The sequence below is a fragment of the Aotus nancymaae genome, unplaced genomic scaffold, assembly GCF_030222135.1.
Source record: "Aotus nancymaae isolate 86718 unplaced genomic scaffold, 86718_ANA_hifiasm-v0.15.2.pri h1tg000033l, whole genome shotgun sequence".
Lineage (NCBI taxonomy): Eukaryota > Metazoa > Chordata > Mammalia > Primates > Aotidae > Aotus > Aotus nancymaae.
In genome coordinates this window covers 27,802,956-27,824,293 of record NW_026988447.1, presented here as the reverse complement: position 1 = coordinate 27,824,293, position 21,338 = coordinate 27,802,956, and the positions used below count along the sequence as shown (strand labels likewise).

Below are 21,338 nucleotides of genomic sequence, written 5' to 3'. Positions count from 1 at the left end.
CTGCAAAAGCAACTAAGGGACAAAAGTACACCTAGTTTCCCAGTTAGAGGCTTAAAACTATTTACACAATTATCTCCCTTTATCTAACAAAGCCAAGGTTTAGTCTTCCTCTACAGGGCCCAGAACATAGGCGCTTGTGGGTCTGTAGAATGCATGATGAATGAATCAATGAACAAAAGTAAACTTATTTTTATTTGAAGGACTAACTACAATCTCTATTACACTTGGGACTCTAATCACCAGGCAAAAGGAAATAAACCTCTTCCACAGTGGTTAAAACATAAATCTTCAGCCTCAGCAAGACAGAATCCTTTTTAGTCTGAAGGGCTGTGTCAGGGGTCTCACAGATCACCCTTACATTTGGAGATTTTCTAGGACTTACACAACTCAGCATATAGTTGTACTCATGGCTATAGTTAAGAATGTACATGTCAGCTGGTTGCAGTAGCTCATGCCTATAATCCCAGCACTTTGGGAGGCCGAGGCGGGAGGATCACCCAAAGTTTGGAGTTCGAGACCAGCCTGACCAACATAGGGAAACCCCATCTCTACTAAAAATACAAAATTAGCTAGGCCTGGTGGCATATGCCTGTAATCCCAGCTACTCGGGAGGTTAAGGCAGGAGAATCACTTGAACCTGGGAGGCCGAGGTTACAGTAAGCCAAGATCGTGCCATTGCACTCCAGCCTGGGCAACAAGAGCAAAATTCCGTCTTAAAAAGCAATAAGAAATAAATTATGGGTCACGCGAGGTGACTCACATCTGAAATCCCAGCACTCTGGAAGGCTGAGGTGGGCAGATCATGAGGTCAGGAGTTCAAGACCAGCCAGTTCAAGACCAGCCTGACCAACACGGTGAAAACCCATCTCTACTAAAAATATGAAAATTAGCTGGGTGTGGTAGCAGGTACCTGTAATCCCAGTTACTCAGGAGGCTGAGGCAGGAAAACTGAACCCAGGAGGTGGAGGCTGCAGTGAGCCAAGATTGTGCCACTGCATTCCAGCCTGGGCAACAGAGCAAGACTCTGTCTCGAAAATATATATATATATAATGTAAATGAAATTAAATGTTTATAAATGAACTTTTCACAAAATTTGAAATCTTTAAGTTATGCTAAATTAAGTGATACTCATTAAATGTCCAGATCATTTCTGAAACACTAATTGCTGAACATAAATACATTTGTGCTTGCCTTCTTAAATCTTATAGAAAGACTGAATATATTTAGGTCTATTAATACACATAAAATTTATGTTTTGGAGAATGTTTGCAATAATTATTTAAAAGTCTAGTGGCTCACACCTGCAATAGGATCACTTAAGGTCAGGTCAAGAGTCCAAGACCAGTCTGAGCAACATGGCAAGACCCTGTCTCTACAAAAAAATTTTTAAATTAGCCAGACATGGTAGCATGCTCCTGTAATCCCACCTACTCTGGAGGCTAAGACAGGAGGATCACTTGACCCCAGAGGTTCAAGGTTATAGTACGCTATCATCATGCTACTGCACTCTAGGCTGAGCAACAGTGAGAGACCCTAACCCAAAATACAAAAAATAAAAATTATAAAATGATTCTTTTTCTTTTTAGAGGCGGGGTTTCACTGTGTTAGACAGGATGGTCTCAATCACCTAACCTCACGATCCATCCACCTCGGCCTCCCAAAGTGCTGGGCTTACAGGTGTGAGCCACTGCATCTGGCCAATGATTCTCATCTATAAAATACTGATATATGATAGGCCAGAATTTCATACTTCCTAGGTTTTCACTAAAAATCAAGGTTAGTAAGTTAGAAATTCTAACTAGTGTATATAATTCTGTATATGAAGTATACCAAAAAATATCATGTGGCTTTGATGAGAGAAATTATGAGAAAAGCAAAGGAATGCATTATTCACTGAGAAAAAAGAATAACACTGGGTAAATTCAGAGGTTATTTAAGGTTGTTAAAAGTAATATTTAGGAAAGAAATAAGATAAAAAGAACTCAGTAAGCAGGAGAGCTAAATGTAAAGAATGTTATAAGGATGTAATTTTGGAAAGGAAGGTTAAAAGGAGAATAACTTTTCAAAATGATGAGGAAAAAAGAAAGTAAACTGCATCCTAAAATGAAATGACTGGTTATGTAAGTAAGAGAAAGTATAGGACAAAGCTAAAGGCCCAAGAATGTTCTGGAATGTCTGACTAAGTTGTGGAAGGTTTGTGAAGGATGAATTTATTAAATAAATTTTGTGTGTGGGCCAGGAACAGTGGCTCATGCCTGTAATCCCAGCATTTTGGGAGGCAGAAACAGTAAGATCACTTGAGCCCAGGTGTTCAAGACTAGCCTGGACAACGTGGTGAAACTCTGTTTCTAAAAATATATAAAAATTAGCCAGACACACTGGCATGTGCCTGTAGTCTCCGCTGCTCAGGAGGCTGAGGTGGAAGAATCATTTGAGCCAGTGAAGCTGAGCCTGCAGTGAGGTGTGATCGCAGTGGCGACAGAGCGAGTACTATATCAAAAAAAAAAGGAAGAAGAGAAAAAGAGGGAGGGAGAAAGAGAAAGAAAGGAGAAAGAGAAAAAGAAAAAAAATACTAAAAATACAAAAAGTAGCTGAGTGTGCTGGCGTGCACCTGTAATCCCAGCTGTTTGGAAGGCTGAGACACAACAATCACTTGAACCTGGGAGGCGGAGGTTACAATGAGCTGACATCACGTCACTCCACTCCAGCCTGGGTGACAGAGTGAAACTCCATCTCAAAAACAAATTTTAAAAATATCTGCAATCAGATTCATGGAAAAGACCTGTACTCTTAAATATACATTTCTAAGAACTTTAAGCTCAATGGACTAAATATGTTCCACAATTCTAATGAAGAAATTGATTAGCTGGAGAAACTGCTAATTAAGATTAACATAAAATATGAGATTAAATAATCAATGATGTTTTTATGACTTTTATTTGAAACACTGTTGGTTCTTTAATGTTTTGTTTTCCAGATTTAAGAAAGTTTATTCTCTTACAGTATCAATCATTTGCAGTAATTTGGTAAGATAAAACTTCTCTCAATAAAAGCAGAAGCATTTACTTTTTCTCCCTATTGATCCCTTCCTCCAAAATTCAGAAACTATTCATGAGTCTTCTTATTTTTATGATAATATAGGGTTGTTTGCATAAATTCAATAAAAATCTGCTCTCCTTATTACAGGATACAATTGGAAACATTAGTTATATTACCAAGGCTTTGACTGGAATATCATATTTAAGGATCTGCATGGAATACCTGGGTTCAAGAGTTCCCATCCTTACAGCAAGAGAATATAATCTGTCACTTTTTGGCCAGTCCAGGAACCTTAAGGCTGTAGGTGAAATCTAATGCCTGCTTTGGTTTGGCTTCCTGGTCTTGAAAGGTTTATAAATCTGAGATTTCTTTGTGGCCAACAGCTGCACTTATGTAAATGATCAGACAAAAAAACTGATAAAACTATTTTGTAAACAAATTTATCTGATTCTCTTTGGTAGAGGGATGACTATAAAGAGAAAAGTTATGTTTCTAAAGAAAAGCTACCTGGCCTGAACGGTGGCTCACGCCTGTAATCCCCAGCACTTTGGGAGACCAAGGCAGACGGAGATCACCAGGTCAAGAGATCGAGACCATTCTGACCAACATGGCAAAACCCCGTCTCTACTAAAAATACAAAAATTAGCTGGGCATGGTGGCGTGCGCCTGTAGTCCCAGCTACTCGGGAAGCTGAGGTGAGACTTGCTTGAACCCGGGAGGTGGAGGTTGCAGTGAGCCAAGATCACGCCACTGCACTCCAGCCTGGCACCTGGTGACAGAGCGAGACTCTTGTCTCAAAAAAAAAAAAGAAAGAAAGAAAGAAAAGCTACCTGTATGTATCTGTTATTAGACTATAGCCATGTACATTGTATTTGAGTCTTTATTATCTACCTGCTGAATCTTTATTATCTACCTGCAAACTGGCCTAGATTCTAAATTCTTCTAGGTTCCTCCAATCCAACTTTCTTCTATAGAATTATTAAAACAGAAATGTCTCTGCTCCTGAAGCCCTATAAGATGAAACTTGATGAATTTTAAGGGATAAGTCTGGTCCTCGATGTCTGAGCCACACAGAAAAGTTCACTAAACTGCCCAATGCCTTTAACCAGAGACATTCAAACTGCAAGCCAGGATAAGAAGTCGAGGCTTCCACACTGTAGACAGCTTTTCCCAAGATAACTGAACAAGGGGAGACTCTTACCCCTCTTAACACGTAACTTTTTCACTTGGCAAGATAATGTTGTAATTGAAATTTCACAATCAGTAGCTTCCACTGGTAACTTGACAGAACCTAAGAGATCCTTCAGTCCACCTAGTGGGTGGACTCTGACAACATCCTTAATAAAATTATTCACTCTGCTTTAATTCAACCCAGTTATGGAATACCAAATGATTAAATTGCTCTGCATTAGCTATTGGTTGAGTAATGTCTGTGGTATTACTAATACTACATGATATACCTAGATAAATTCCTTTTTTTTTTTTAAAGACAGGGTTTCACCATATTGGTCAGGCTGGTCTCTTAACTCCTGACCTCAGGTGATCTGCCTGCCTCAGCCTCCCGAAGTGCTGGGATTACAGGAGTAAGCCACCGCGCCCGGCTTACCTGGATAAATTCCTTTGAGAAAGTTGAGACTCATATACAAAATAAGAAAACAGAACACATGGTTACAAAGGTCTGATCTAGTATTTCATGGTCATTTGGTTTATTCAACTGATTGCCTTTAGGTCTAGCTTCACGGCTGAAAACCATTATGTAAACTGGTATTACCATATTACTATTAATCTTACTTAGTATTTTCTTTTTAAACTTTGTACATGTTATTTGTTACATTTCTGTAGAAGCACTACTCCCCACAGAATTATGCTGGGATGGCCCTACACCTTGAGATGATAGCCAACATTTAGGGAACAGATAAAAACTCATCTTAATAATGGATTCCCAACAGACTTAGCCTGAGAATCACTCCCTCCAAACTTTTCTTGTTGCTCAAATGTGACTGAAAGGGTCCTAACACTGACTCCTAGTTCGCCAAGCATTCCCTCCAACATGGGACCATACCAACAACCCAGAACAGGTCCATTCTGGCATGTAAAGATAAGTAAAACCTAACTACAAGATGATTGGTCAGTAATGCTTTCAAAGAAAACTCCTTTTTGTTTTGTTTTTTTAGAGACAGGGTCTTGCCATGTTGCCCAGGCAGGTCTCAAACTCCTGGGCTCAAGCAATGCTCCAGCCTCTGCTTCCCAAAGTGCTAGGATTACAGGTATGAGTCACCATGCCTGGGCCCAAAGAAAGATGTTGATCAAAAGGGGAAAAAGTGAAAGTTGTTAGAATTAAAATTGAGTCATTTGTGCTAAAAGCCCTGACAAATGGAGCCAGGGAAGGCCATGAAAGGAGGTTTCTCATGCATGAATACCTGATTTAAAAAAACAAACACACAACTATTGCCCGGGCCTGGTGGCTCATGCCTGTAATCCCAGCACTTTCAGAGGCCAAGGCAGGCAGACCACTTGAGGTCAGGAGTTCGAGACCAGCCTGGCCAACATGGTGAAACCCCATTTCTACTGAAAATAAAAAAATTAGCCGGGCGTGGTGGTGAAGGCCTGTAGTTCCAGCTCTGTGGGAGGCTGAGGCAGAAAATCGCTTGAACCCGGGAGGCGGATGTTGCAGTAAGCTGAGATCGCCCCACTGCACTCCAACCTGGCAACAGAGTGAGACTCCATCTCAAAAAAAAACAGAAACAAAAAAACTATCACACACACAAAAAAAAGGCCACAATCTTGCACAAAGGCAATCACAACCTTATACAAAAAAATACTTCTGCAAGGACATCTGCCAAGTAACTTCATGTCCAACCTCAGACTGGCACCACTCTTGTCACTGATCTTTATAGCCAAAGATAACTGATTTAAAACAATGATGTAATCCTCCTCACTTTTCCTTTAAAAATGTATGTCTTCCTTTACATCCCTGAATATGCACATAGTTTACTTTGGTATGCATATTCCCATTATAATGTCCATTCCTGAATTTTTTTTTCCCCCTAGAGGGACTTTCTTGTCTTTTATTTAGGTTGACAGAACAATCTGTATGTAAAAGATGAATTTAGAACCTTATTTCTCACCATACACAGAAATTAATTCAAAATAGATGATAAAATCTGTTAGAGCTAAAACTATAAAACTTCTAGAAAACTGAAAAATCTCAAGATCTTGGATTAGGCAGAAAGTTCTTCAATAGGACAACAAAAGCATGATCTATAAAAGAAAAAATTCAGAAACTACACTTCATCAAAATTTTTCCCACTTCTCACTACTGCATTGACTAGTCTTTAAAAAAAAAAAAAAATTAACTAATGCACTTTAAAAGATCTCAATCACCAGTGTTTTAAGAAATAAAAAGACCAGCAACAGACTGTGAAGAAATATTTACAGATATATCTATTATAATAACTTACATCCAGAATACATTTTTTTTTGAATTTGTGAAAAAGCTTTTTTTATTATATATATTTATGCATTTGTTTTTGGTATCAAATTTCTTTATTTGAAGGAATGGTACAAAGAACTTAAGTGGATGTTTAGGTACAACTTATAGAAAAGGTAAAGGAAACCCCAACGTGCATGCGCTGCCTTGGTGACCAGGGAAGTCACCCCGTGGCTACGGGGAAATTAGCCTAAGGCTTAGCTTTCATTATCACTGTCTCCCAGAGTGTGCTTGTCAAAGAGACATTCTGCAAAGCCAGATTGGGGCGCTCCCATCTTGCGCAAGTTGGTCACGTGTTCATCGAATTCTTTGATGGATTTCACCTGCTCATTCAGGTAATGTGTCTCAATGAAGTCACACAAATTGGGGTCATTTTTGTCAGTGGCCAGTTTGTGCAGTTCTAGTAGTGACTGATTCACATTTTTTTCCAAATGTAATGCACACTCCATGGCATTCAGCCCGCTCTCTCAGTCATCATGGTCTGTTTTCTTGATATCCTGAAGGAAGATGCGGCCACCTAGTTGGTTCTGAAGCTTCATCAGTTTCGGCATGTTCCCTCTCCTCATGAGACTGGTGAAGAAAGTACTTGGCAAAGTCCTTCAAAGCCACATCATCGCGGTCAAAGTAGTAAGACGTGGACAGGTAAACATAGGAGGCGTAGAGCTCCAGGTTGATCTGGTGGTTGACGGCGGCCTCTGAATCCTGGTGGTAGTTCTAGCGCACCTGTGAAGGAGATGTGGTTGTCATGGCGGCGGCTAAGGAGAGGCGGCGGTGGCTGCGAGGCACTGGAGAGGCCGCGGGGGCCTTGGGGAGGTCCGAGGGCGCGGTGTGGAGGTGACAGAGGGCTGGCTGTGGGCGGCCGGCCGGGGTGGGGGACGAGCGCCAAATTCCGTCCAAGCACTTGTTGAAGCAGGAAACCGTGGAGAGTCTCGGCGAAGAATGTCTCTATGCATTTTTATATATATATTCTATTGCACTTTAGGTTCAGAACATATATTTTTAAAAAAACTCTTACAACTCAATAAATGAAACAACTATTTATTCTGTTCTGTTCTATTCTATGTTATTTTTTTGAGACAAAGCCTTGCTATTCTATTCTATTTCATCCTATTCTGTTCTATGTTATTTTTTTTTTTTTTTTTTGGAGACAAACCCTTGCTCTGTCGCCCAGGCTGGAGTGCAGTGGCGCAATCTCAGCTCACTGCACCTTCCGCCTCCGGAGTGCAAGCGATTCTCCTGCCTCAGCCTCCTGAGTAGCTGGGATTATAGGCATGCACCACCACGCCCAGCTTATTTTTGTATTTTTAGTAGAGATGGGGTTTCTCCATTATTGGTCAGGCTGGTCTCGAACTCCTGACCTCAGGTGATCCACCCACCTTGGCCTCCCAAAGTGCTGGGATTACAGGCATGAGCCACCAAACCCAGCCCAAACGACCCAATTTTAAAAGGAGCAAAAGATCTGAATAGCTATGTCATCAAAAAGGATGAGTCAGATGCGGTGGCACAGACTTTTAATCCCAGCACTTTGGTAGGCCAACAGGGAAGGATCACTTGAGCCCAGGAGTTCAAGAGTAGCCTGGACAACTCTTGAGTGAGACCCCCATCTCTACAAAATATAAAAATAAAAAATTAACCAGGCATGGTGGTATGCACCTGCATTCCCCATTCCCAGCTACTCAGGAGGCTGAGGTAGGGGGACCGCTTGAGCCAGTGAGGTCAAGGCTACAGTGAGCTCTGGTCACACCACTGCACTCCAGCCTGGACAACAGAGCAAGACCCTGTCTTTAGCCCATTTATGCCAAGTGTTCCATTATTGGAATGCTAAGCTTGTGGAAGTTATTAATATCCTACTGCTCAAGGTCATCACCAAGGTCTGATTTGTCACACACAAAAAATGTGCAACTTCAGGCATAAATGGGTTAAGAAAAAAAGATCTATGAAAAGATGCAACACTATGAGTCATAAGGAAAATTAAAATTAAAATCACAATGACTCCACTAAACAGCATACAGAGAAAAATAAAGAAGAAAAAAACCACAATGAATTAACAAATTCAGGCCAGGCACGGTGGCTCATGCCTGTAATCCTAGCACTTTGGGAGGCCAAGGCAGGAGGACTGACTGAGCTCATGAGTTGGAGACCAGCCTGGGCAACATGGTGAAACCCCAACTCTACTAAAAATATAACAACTCAGCTGGACATGGTTATGCACACCCGTAATCCCAGCTACTCGGAAGGCTGAGGCATGAGAATTACTTGAACCTAGGAGGCAGAGGTTGCAGTGAGCTGAGATTGCGCTACTGTACTCCAGCCTGGGTGACAGAGTGACTCAAAAACAAACAAATCCATATCCATTAGAACAGCTATAACAAAAAAAGACAAACAATAATAAGTGTTGGCAAAGATGTGAAGAAAACTGGAACTCTCATACATTGCTGTTAGGAATATAACATGTTACGGCCACTTTGGGAAACAGTTTGGCAGTGTCCTAAAAAGCTAAACATACGATGCTGTAATTCTACTCCTAGATATCTAACCAAGAGAAACAAAACCCTATGTCCGCATAAAGACTTGTACTCAAATGTTTAAGAAGTATTATTCAGAATAGTCAAAAACTGAAAATAATCAAAACACCTATATACTGGTCAACCGTTAAAGTGTGTTACAGTAATCCCCCCTTACCTACAGCTTTACTTTCCAGTTTCAGTTACCCACAGTCAAACATGGTCTGAAAATGTTAAATGGAAAATTTCAGAAGAAACAATCTATGTTTTAAAATGAGTGCCATTCTGAATAGCATGATGAAACCTCACACCATGCCACTCTGCCTCAGAGATGAATCATCCCTTTATCCACCGTATTCACACTGTCTACACTACCTGCTCATTAGTCACTTAGTGGACATCTCAGTTATCAGATCAACAGGTACCACAGTGCTGGTGGTTCAAGTAACCCTTATTTTACTTAATAATGGCTCAAAAGCTCAAGGTAAATGAGGATGACAATTTGGATATGCCAAAGAGAAGCTGCAAAATACTTCAAGTGAAAAAGTGAAAGTTCTCAATTTAGTAAGAAAAAAAAAACTTTATGCTGTTTGCTAATATCTACTAGCAAAAAAAAAAAAACTTTCTACTAGCAAAAAAAAAAAAAATTTATGCTGAGTTTGCTACTACCTATTGCTAAGAAGAAATCTTCTATCCACAAAACTGTGAATAGCATATTGTTTTGTTTTAACTACTCTGCACTTACTGGTAAGATATTTGCATATTAACTATTCTATTGTATTATTGTTTTTAATCTCTTATTACACCTGTTTAACAAATTAAACTTTATCATAGGTATGCACATATAGAAAAAAATATAGTGTTCAGCTAGTTCAGGCCACTGTAACCCTTGGCCTTGAGGCTTTCTAAAAAATAAAAACAAATAAAATAAGAAAAAGAAAAAAATATAGTGTTCAATACCACCTGAGATTTCAGGCATCCACTGGGGGTCTTGGAATGTATCCTGCACAGATAAGGGCGGAGGGGATTATCATATACCCATACAAAGAAATACTATTTTAAAATATAAAGGAACAAAAAACTGATATGCACTACAATATGAATGAATCCCAAAAACATTATGTTAAGTGAAAGAAGCCAGATACAAAGACTACACATTGTATGACTCCATTTACACAAAATATCCAGATAAAGCAAACATATGAAGACAAAACAAATCAGTGATTGCCTGAGGCTGAAGCTGGGAATAAGGGTTATCTGCAAACAGGCTAAGGGAATTTTGGAGGCAATGGAAATGTTCTAAAACTAGTTCAAGGTGACAGTTTCATAATTCTATATATTTATTAAAAATTATTGAATTATATACTCAAATTTTTTGGTATTAGTTAAGTCAAAAGCTAATTTCTTTTTCTTTCTTTTTTTTGAGATGGAGTCTTGCTGTCACCCAGGCTGGAGTCCAGTGGCAAAATAGCTCACTGCAACCTCCGCCTCCTGGGTTTAAGCAATTCTCCTGCCTCAACCTCCCGAGTAGCTGGGATTACAGGTGCCCACCACCACACATGGCTAATTTTTTGTATTTTTAGTAGAGATGGGTTTCACCTTGTTGGCCAGGCTGGTCTCAAACTCCTGACTTCAGGTGATCTGACCGCCTCGGCCTCCCAAAGGGCTGGGATTACAGGCCTGAGCCACTGCACCCAGCCAAAAGCTAATTTCTTTAAAAGTGTACATACCCAAAGAAATGACAACACATCAACACAAAACAGAAACATTCCTAGCAGCATTAAAGTAGTCAAAAAAACGGAAACTTAAATGTCCATCAACTGATGCACAGATAAATAAAACGCAATATATCCAATAAACAGAATATTACTCAGCAATGAAAAGAAGTGACTACGAAAAAATTTTTTTAATTAAAAAGGATAGGGTGCAGTGGCTCACGCCTGGAATCTCAGCACTATGGGAGGCCAAAGCAGGAGGATTGCTTGAGCCCAGGAGTTTGAGACTAGCCTGGGCAACATGGTGAAATCCCATCTCTATAAAAAATAAAATAGATTAAATTAAAAAAAAAAGAAGTATTGACACATATTACAACATCGACATACTTTGAAAGCACTATGCTAAGTGAAAGAAGCTAGTCACAAAAGACCACATATACAGTTTCACTTACATAAAATGTCTGAAATAGTCAAATCTATAAAGACAGAAAGTCGATCAGTGGTTGCATAGGATTGGGAGTGTTGAGGGAAAATGAAGAGTGACTGCTAATGGATATGGGGCTGTTTTTGGGGATGATTAAAATGCTCTAAAATTGATTATAGTGATAATGTGCACAACTTTGAATATACAGTTGGCCCTCCATATCCATGACTTTTGAATCCATGGATTCAACCAATGAGGTGCAGAAACTACTCAAAAAAAAATTATGTCTGTAAATGAATATCTACAGACTTTTTTCTTGGTCGTTATTCTCTAAACGATACACAGTATGATTTACATAGCATGCACATTGCATTAGGTAGTATAAGTAATCTGGAGATGATTTAAAGCATACAAGAGGATATACATAGTTTATATGAAAATACTACACGATTTTTATTTCTTCATTTTTCCTAAAAGACAGGATTTTGCTCTGTCGCCCAGGCTGGTGTCTTAACTCTGGCCTCAAGAGATCCTCCCACCTCAGCCTCCTGAGTAACTGGGATTACAGGCACAAGCCACTGCACCCAGCAACTATACCATTTTATTTTAGAGACCTGAACATCTATAGATTCTGGTGTCTGAGGAAGGTCCTAGAACTATTCCCCCAACAGATACCGATGGACAACTGTACTAAAAACCAGAGTTGGTCATCTGCAAAATGGGGTAATTTTTAAAATAAATAAACCCACCAAATTGTACACTTTAAACCAAACTGAACAGTATGTGAATTACATCACAGTGAAGCTGTTACCCCCTCCAAAAATGGTATACAACATGAGCAAGTAAAGCCATTAACATTAGCAGACCCTACAGGCCACGGGTTTTCTATCCTGTTTACTCAGGATAGAAAAATCCCAAAGTTTGCAAATATCTTACCAATAAGTGCAGAATAAAAGAGAACAAAAAAAGAAAAATCCCAAAGTTACAATTCTTTCCAACCATACTCAAGCTGATTATTTTGTAAATGAGTATTTATGTCTGAAATGAGGGGCAATGATTAATCCAATGAGTTAAATCATTAACTTAAAAATAGGTTGACATAAATATTCAAATTTCAAATGTCCAGATATTGTCTCAATAATATTTACATGAATGTACTCTGTAAACAGTTATGCTCTACAGTTTTATTATTCTCAAATTTCCTTAAATGTAATTTAATGGTTTCCAGTCTTATATAAGTCATTCTACCTTTTGAAGAAACTCTGAAACACAAACATCCAATCCTTTCTTAGTAAAGCATACACACTTCTGTGATTCTGGCAGTAAATAAAGTGCATAATTTACTTCTGGATAGAGAATCACAGATAAAAAGGAAAGCAAATCTGATTATCAAACACACGATTACTGTTCTCTCATCACCGGATTAAAACTTAAACCAGTAAGCTGAAGTAAATGTTCATGAACACAAGAAAGTGGGGAATTTTTAACAGTTATACAATGACATGTCCCCCTCTTCCTCATTTAATTAAGTACTAAGAACTTAAAGGCTATTCTGCAGCGAATCTGGCTCCTAGAAAGAGCCCATCCAGGATGCTGGCAGAGGAAAAAGATTAGAAACTGTGCGATCTAGATTATTCTTGGTGTTACGGAACATTTTTTCGGTCCTTTATTAACATAGAATAAAAATGCCCAAACGGAGCAAGAGAGATGGTTCGGCTGCCCTGCTCACAAAGCTGCTGGGGTACAGACAGCATCCAGCCCTGGCAGAGCCCTCTCCGTCCTCCTCCCGAGCCTCTAGACCATCCCGTCTCGCGGTCCCTGAGGGCCAGCTTCACCAGGATCCAGAAGGCGGTCACTGGACGTGCGTGTTGCAAGCCCGTTTTTGTTTTGTTTAAGAAATAGATTGCGATCCGAGCCAAACCTCCCTACCCCCTGGGAATAGGGGGAGGTGGCAGCAGGGTGCCGGCGTGGAGAGGGAGAATAAAAGAACGGCGAGTACAACCTGTCGTGCAAGCAAGCAGCGCCGGGAAGGAAAGGTAAGCAGCCGCGAGCAGGCAAGACAGGGAAGGAAACTGGTGTCCAGCCCCCACCCCGCCACCCGGAGCGGCCGGAGCCTCCAGGTCCCGCCCCGAGCTCGCCGCTCAGCCCCGGCGCCGGCCGCAGACTCCCGCCCTACACAGACCCTCCCAGGACGCGCTTCCTCCGGAGTCGGACCCCCGCCCTGGCCTCCCCGCGGGATGAGGCGGGTCAGTTCAGTCCGCTTCTCGGAAGAGGTGACTCGCGCAGAGATGTAAACACGGCGAGACCAGCTGCGCTCGGCCCATCCCCCGCGCCGGGGTCCATAACCTCTTCCCTCAGCCCTGCCCCGCGCCCCGCGCTCCCCGCGAGCAGGCGCGCAGCACGCCTTCCCCTTTCTCCAAGTCCCGCTCCGCGACCGTTGCCCGGGGACACTCAGTCCCCTTCCCCCAGCGCCCGGCCGGTGTCACCGCCAAAGCCGCCGGAAAACCCCTCCGCAAACCCCGAAGCAAACAACACCAGCGCGGGGCGGGGGCGCGGAGGGAGGCGGCGGCACTCGGGACAGCTAGGCTTTATCGCCTCGCCCTCCGCGCTCCCTCTCACCAGCCTCGGCTGCCCGCGTTCTTACCTGCTCTCTGCGTCGCCCAGGAAGACCGCGGCGTCCCTTACCCTCTCAGCAGGGCCGCGGACTAGCCGCCGCCGCCGTTGGCCGGGCGTCCGGAGGGAGCCGGGGCCTCCCCAGCAGCCAAAGCCGCTCCACAGGCAGAGGAGGAGACAAAACAGAGGCGCGCCGCCCCGCGCAGCGGCCCCCCCGCCCGCGCCGCCCCACCGACCCTCAACCGCCAAGGCTACGGCGGCGACACAGAGCTCGGCGCGGGGAGCAATGGTGGCCCCCGCCCCGCTCCTGGCCCCGTCCCTCCACCCCCCTCCTCGGCTCCTCCCCCTCGGCCTCCAGCCGCCACCACCAGGACACTGGAGTCCGCCTCCCCCTCCCCGCCTGCTCTGAGCGCTCCTCCCCTCCCCACGCGACGGGGGGGCCGGAGCGGCACCGCCAGTCACCGCAGCGCCTGTCAAACGCGGGCCGGCTATTTATACCCCGCGGGGCCCCGCCGCCCTCGGGCCCCTACCAGCCCGCCGAACCTGCCTCTTTTGCTCTCTTGAATCCCGCCCTCCTCTCCTCGCCTAACTTCTCCCAAACCCGCCTTCCCAGGTAAAGACGCTCGTCACTTGTCCGGCTCCCTGCCCGAGGCTCGCCATCCCGGGGCTCCCCCATGCCGCTCTCCACTCCATCCCGGGATTGGTGCAGGGGGCTCCGCCGCACGGGGCAGGCGTGTGAGGACGACGGGGCCGCGCGTGCACCTGCAGCGCGGCCGCCCGCTTCCCCCAGCTGGCCGGGAGCGTACGCACACACCCTCGACCCCCAGGGCCCACTCGGGCCCCGCCGTCACCGCATTCCCAACTCAGGATTCCCACCCTTCTCGGGAGACGGCCTCACACTCTGGCAGTCTGACAGTTACGAGGGGGCGAGGTTTTGCAAAAACTCCTAGCCCGGCCCTTCCTGTCCCCACTCTTCAGCCTCGGCTGAGTAAAAGGTGGGGGTGCGAGCGGCAGGAGCGCGACGCCAGCCCCGCCCCGGCCAGTGACGCACGTGGCGCACCGCCCCGCCAGCCTCGCGCCCCTCGGCGCCGCCCGCTCCTCCTCCCCGCTCGCAGTCGCCGGGCGTAGTACACCCGCGACCCCGCCCCATTCCCAGAAATTACCACCCGCCCAACAGCCCGGCGGCGCGGCGGTTGGTGCCGGCGTTTGCTGGCGGTCGGGCGGCTGGGCCCAGCGCGCAGCTGCGGAGCGCGGCGGGCGGCCCTTTGGCGCTCCCCGGAGAAGTGCGGGCACCCGCACCAAGCCTTTGTCGCTCCTCGCTCGGTCAGCAATGGAGAAGTAACTCAAGTCTGAGTGTTGGTGGTGCGAGAATGAGAGAGTGTTTTGGTGAGAGAGTATTTTGGTCCAAGTGCCTAAGAATTCAAAAACGAAAACCCAGCAGTAGCTGCACGCTTCTGGTTTCCACACTTTCACACAAAGGGGAGCCTTCCAGCAGGGAACTCTCACGCGCCTTCAAGTGCACAAAAGCCAATGACATGGTGCCCTGGGTTGCCCTGCGTTGAAGCGTCTCTTTAATGGGCTTTCTTAGGCACAGTTATGCATACGGACGCCTCAGTCTATTCCTTCGCCACCACCATTCCCAGCCGCGGCGTTTTCTTGTATTTGTTTCTTTAACAAAGAGCACTGCCAGTCCCGGTGCCCGCGAGGCTGATTTTGCTCCCGTCTCGAGCTCCTGCAGGCTCGCCGCGATGGACCTGGCACCTGGCGCGGTATTCACCAGCTCATTTCTTGGCTCCAGCGTTACTCTTTTTTACGGCTTCACAATCGGTCTTGAGCAAAGAAAAAATCCCGAGGAATATAAGAGATAGCTTGAAAGGGACGTAGGAACTGTGGAAATCATCCTAGACTAACGCTCAAATGTCAGAAAGCTGCAAGAGGCTCCAGATTTAAATCCCTGAAGAGCCTAATAATGTAATGATCTCTTTCTTTTCTTAATACTGTTGTTGCCTCTATTTTCTTGGGAGTGAGTCTTCCTTTCCTATCTTAAAAAGCAACTCTGGGCGGGGCGCGGTGGCTCACGCCTGTAATCCCACCACTTTGGAAGGCTGAGGCGGGGAGTGGGGGGGGCTGGAGTGGGGGATTGCCTGAGGTCAGGAGTTCGAGATCACCCTGGCTAACAGCGTGAAACCCCGTCTCTACTAAAAATACAAAAATTCGCCTGGTGTGGTGGCACATGCCTGTAGTCCCAGCTATTCGAGAGACAGGAAAATCGCTTGAACCCAGGAGGCAGAAGTTGCAGTGAGCCGATATTGCGACACTGCACTCCAGCCTGGGAGACAGACTCGCCTCAAAAAAAAAAAAAAACTCTGAGGAGCTCCTATTCTTAAGAAATTTTTACTCTTGAACACAGGGGAAACCTGAAGAGGATAATGGCTAATCAAAGATCCTCTTAACTCTTGACAAAGTTGCGTGGATTCCTGAGTTCTAAATCATGAGACTATTGACACCCTTTTCAACTAAAGAATTTATAAAACGTCGGTAACATTCAAATCTTTAATACACAATAAACAGATGACTGCAAACATAGCACCGTTTCTAAGGGAGTCTTTTTATCTCATTTCTTGTAAAATAACTTACCACTTATGGGAACCATTGCCACTTTGATATTTGTAAGGAATTAATTAATAATATTGCATGTCCATAACATAGCATACTAAGGAGCAGGCAAAGACAAAGCCTGATTCCTTTTCTTATGAACAGATATCACCTGCCAAGTCATATAATTTCTGTTGTCAGCCACGTTGAAAAGAAATTCTTTCCCACTGCCAATTGGCAGTAAGCCGGAAAGTCCCAGGTGGATAACAGTGGTAGATAACATTATTGTTCCCAATTTTTCACTACTCCACACATGCATGCCCTTTGAAATATGGCTTTGTAGTTCCTCTCATTAGAGATAGCATGTTTCTCCACCCTGTTCATGTTGGGCTTAGATCATTCCATTTGCTTTTGGCCAAAGAAAGATAGGCAGAAGTGACAGTGTGACAGTTCTGACACTGGCCTCAAGAGGTATTTCATGTTTCTCCTTCCCTCTCTGGCACTCTTGTTTTTCATAATGTAAAGAACATACCTGACTAGTTTGTTGGTCCAAGAAGTATAAAGCAGGCCTGAAGCCACTCCCATCTTGGGGTCAGCAAGCCAAAGAATAAAGGATTGTTGTTTCAAGCCCTGTTTTGCAGTAATAGTGTTTTGGAGTAGTTGGTTCCCAGAATTAGTGTTGTGATAGCTGACTGAAACAACAGCAGTGAGAGCAATCTGCTTCCTTGGTATTAGCCTGGAAGGTGCCTAGCCTGATGTCTCTCAGGCAGCTCTTTGGCTATGGTTCTTAGACACATCCCTTACGGAGACTGGATGAGTAAGGAGCTCAGAAATTTTACAGCAAGCTTGTCCAACCCAGGGCCTGCAGGCTGCATGTGGTCCTGGATGGCTTTGAATGCAGCCCAACACAAATTTGTAAACTTTCTTAAAATATTTTTTTTGTGATTTTTTTTTAGCTCATCAGCTATCATTAGTGTTGTATTTAATGTGTGGCCCAAGATAATAATTCTTCCACTGTGGCCCTGGGAAGCCAAAAGATTGGACACCACTGGTTTACAGCAAAGCATTCTAAAGAACAGAGGTCAGAAGGAAAAGTCTAGTGTGGCCAGTAGTCCTAGTAGCAAGCTAATGGTCAAGGAATAGTAGATCTCTGTGTTGTAACTGGATTGCTTTTGCTTTGGTTTTTTAATGTTATTTTATATTTTATTTTTTCATTACACAAGTGATTCATTAATACATTCTCATCAATTTTCAAATAATTTAAAATAAACTTTTTAAAATCCAAGTTCCCTTTCCTCTCCATTTCTCTTCCCATTCCTCACTTAACCCTCACACTTACGCAGCCATCCCCAACCTTTACTTTTCCACAGATAACCATAAATGAAAATTTAGCCTTTAAGCTTCCAGACCTTTTTCTGTGCATGTATGTACATATACATATATTTATATACTAAATATAAATAGGATTATATAATATGTGTATTAGGCCTAATGCTTTTATACGTATTTTCTCTGTGTTATTTCTCCCTTTGTTTTTTTCAATATATAGGAAACTGTTGTTTTTTAAAAATTATTTTATCCTTGGCTGGGTGCAGTGGCTCAAATCTGTAATCTCAGCACTTTGGGAGGCCAAGGTGGGAGGGTCACCTGAGCCCAGAAGTTTGAGACCAGCCTAGGCAGGAGGATCACATAGTTCGAGACCCCATCTCTACAAAAAATAAGTTAGCCAGGTGTGGTGGTGTGTATCTGTAGTCCCAGCTACCGAGGAGGCTGAGGCAGAAGGATCACATGAGTCCAGGAGTTTGAGGTTGCAGTAAGCTTTGCTCACATCACCGCATTGCAGCCTGAGTGACAGAGTAAGATTCTGTCTCAAAAGTAAATAAATAAAATTTCATTCTGCCTTCAATATGATGATAGACTAACCAAAGGAAGAGGTTTCCCTGTTTTTATATCAGAATGTTAGATGGCAGAAGGACCCTTTAGGGCTCAGTATGGGGGTGGCAGTGACAATCAACATGAGGAACAGAAGAGAAAACAAAATTCTGAGTGGTGGCTAGGAAGTCATTTCTCTCTCCCAGCCTGCAACTTCACGTTCTTAGGCAAATCTTTGGAAGTGCTGAGTTACGTTTGATTAAATGAGGTAATTTTCCATTATAACATTCCAAGTCCAAGAGAATATGGTGCAAGCTATGCTGCCTTTTCTGACCTAACCAGGGGAGTCACATACCATCTCTTCTGCTGTATGCTATTGGTTACATAGATTGATCCTAATTCAGTGTGGGAGAGTACTACACAAGGACATTTATACTAGGAGATGAGGATCATTGAGGGCCATGTTGGAAGCTGGCTGCCACAAGGACATTCACTCAGTAGTGAATTTTGAGTGATTGACACAATCTTTAAACAGATTCCGTCATCTCAGGTCAGTAGACTCCCTGGTTACCAACTACTAGCTAGACTTTACAGGAAAAGCCAGAAAAATTTCTTCTTTGCCTCTCCTTAAAGAAGTAGTAGTTCTGGACAACTATCCAACAGCAATATTCTGATGTTAACCTATATTATTTGTGAACTACTGTATCCAACACTCCATACAAAGATTATTCATACCTCTCCTATGCTCTGGGTCTGCAAAGTAATCCGGTCCCCCAAACTCACTTTTTATTTTACATGTTCTTTTGCCTTTTATAAATCAGAATCTTTTATTATTTTTTCATTTATTTTCATTTATAAATCAGAATATTTTAAACAGTGTATATTGTATTGTACATTGTATATTAAATAAGTTATAAGAGGGCTGCTTTAGAGAGAGTGACCAAACCCAAAATAATCTGGGACGCATGGGTTAAGTTTCCAGAATCCAATGAAGTAATTTTGAGAATGAAATTTGTAGCATGCAAAAAATTAATAGAAATTTATACCATCGAATGCAATCAGATAAATAAGCAGAAAGTATAAACTTTTGAATATAGAAGGAAGTTAAATCCTCATGAGTTGCATCTATAACTTCACCCTGTAATGTTTTCTAGTAAAATAAGTACTTAAAATCATTTTATAATTTCAGTTCTTGATATATATATGTGTGTGCGTATATATATATATATATATATATTTTTTTTTTTTTTTTGAGACAGAGTTTCCCTCTTGTTGCCCAGACTGGAGTACAATTGGCACAATCTTGGCTCACCGCAAACTTCACCTCCCGGGTTCAAGCAACTCTCCTGCCTCAGCCTTCAGAATAGGTGGAATTACAGGCATGTGCCACCACACCTGGCTAATTTTGTATTTTTAGTAGAGATGGGGTTTCTCCATGTTGGTCAGGCTGGTCTCAAACTCTCGACCTCAGGTGATCTGCCCACCTTGGCCTCCCAAAGTGCTGGGATTATAGGCATGAGCCACTGCACCCAGCCAGTTCTTGATATATTTTAAAAGCAGACTTCTCTTTAAAATAGTGCTTTAGTTGGAAAAATTCTATTCTGTCCACAAATGAATTACTTTTAAAGAACATTTTATTGGTTTATTAAAATATTTGAAATGTTTAAGATGAATTATACTTTTTTCTAGTTAGAATTTTTAAGGTTTTTGATGTTAAAACAACTTTTGTTAGCAAATTTCACTTCCATATATTTATTATAAGATTAAAAGTCAAAATTAAGGCTGAGTACACTGGTTCACGCCTGTAATCCCAGCATTTTGAGAGGCCGAGGTGGATGGATCACTTGAGGTCAGGAGTTCAAAACTAACCTGGCCAAGATGGTGAAACCCCGTCTCTACTAAAAATACAAAAAATTATCTGGGCGTCATGGCACACACCTATAGTCCCAGCTACTTGGGAGGCTGAGGCACAAGAATTGTTTGAACCTGGGAATCAGAGGTTGTAGTGAGCCGAGATTGCACCACTGCACTCCAGCCTGGGTGACAGAGCAAGACTCTGTCTGAAAAAAAAAAAAAAAAGTCAAAATTAAATGAACATCAAGACATTTTATTAGTGATTTAAGATTTCTTTTTGTTTTTGAGACAGAGCTTTGCTCTTGTCACCCAGACTGGAGTCCAGTAGCGTAATCTTGGCTCACTGTTAACCTCCGCCTCCTGGGTTCAAGCAATTCTCCTGCATCAGCCTCCCAAATACTGAGACTATAGGTGTGTGCCACCACACCCAGCTAATTTTTGTATTTTTAGTAGAGACGGGGTTTCCCCATCTTCTCCAGGTGGATCTCGAACTCCTGACCTCAAGTGATCCGCCTGCCTTGGCCTTTCAAAGTGCTGAGATCACAGGCATGAGCCACAGTGCACAGCCGATCATCTTAATATTTACAGTTTCTTAATAAAATTTTTTACTTAATAAAATTCAGGATAAATGCTATATTAGCTAATTGGAGCACAAAGATAAATACGGGAAACTACTTGAAACAAACTTTCATATTTGTGCCACATAGTTTTTAAAGGCACTTAACTGGCCAGGTGCAGTGGCTCACGCCTATAATCCCAGCACTTGGGAGGCCGAAGTGGGTGTATCACCTGAGGTCAGGAGTTTGAGACCAGCCTGGCCAACATGATGAAACCTCAATCTCTATTAAAAATACAAAAATTCGCCAGGCATGGTGATGGGCACCTGTAATCCCAATTACTCGGGAGGCTGAGGCAGAACAGTCTTCTGAACCCAGGAGGCAGAGGTTGCAGTAAGCCAAGATCTAGCCATTGCACTCCAGCCTGGGTGACAAAAGAGAAACTCGGTCTCAAGAAAAAAAAAAAATTAAAAAAATATATAAATAGCACGGTAGCACACGCCTGTAATCCCAACACTTTGGGAGGCCAAGGCAAGCAGATCACAAGGTCAGGAGTTCGAGACCAGCCTGATCAACATGTGAAACCCCGTCTCTACTAAAAATGCAAAAATTAGCTGGGCATGGTGCTGTGCACCTGTAATCCCAGCTGCTTGGTAGGCTGAGGCAGGAGAATC

At 43.1% G+C, this 21,338-nt stretch overlaps 1 protein-coding gene and 1 pseudogene across 6 annotated transcripts in view; both read right to left on the bottom strand.

Annotated features, from left to right (window-relative positions):
• The window catches only part of ELF2 (E74 like ETS transcription factor 2), a 152,885-nt gene extending 138,986 nt beyond the window's left edge, over positions 1 to 13,899 (bottom strand). For all 6 annotated transcript variants that reach the window (XR_010345377.1, XR_010345376.1, XM_064383864.1 and 3 more), the window contains exon 1: positions 13,818 to 13,899. The gene's annotated coding sequence lies outside the window, so the exon portion shown is untranslated. The remainder of the gene's footprint in view (positions 1 to 13,817) is intronic.
• LOC105710736 (ferritin heavy chain-like) lies at positions 5,635 to 7,277 on the bottom strand (annotated as a pseudogene).
• Positions 13,900 to 21,338: the final 7,439 nt, after the last annotated feature.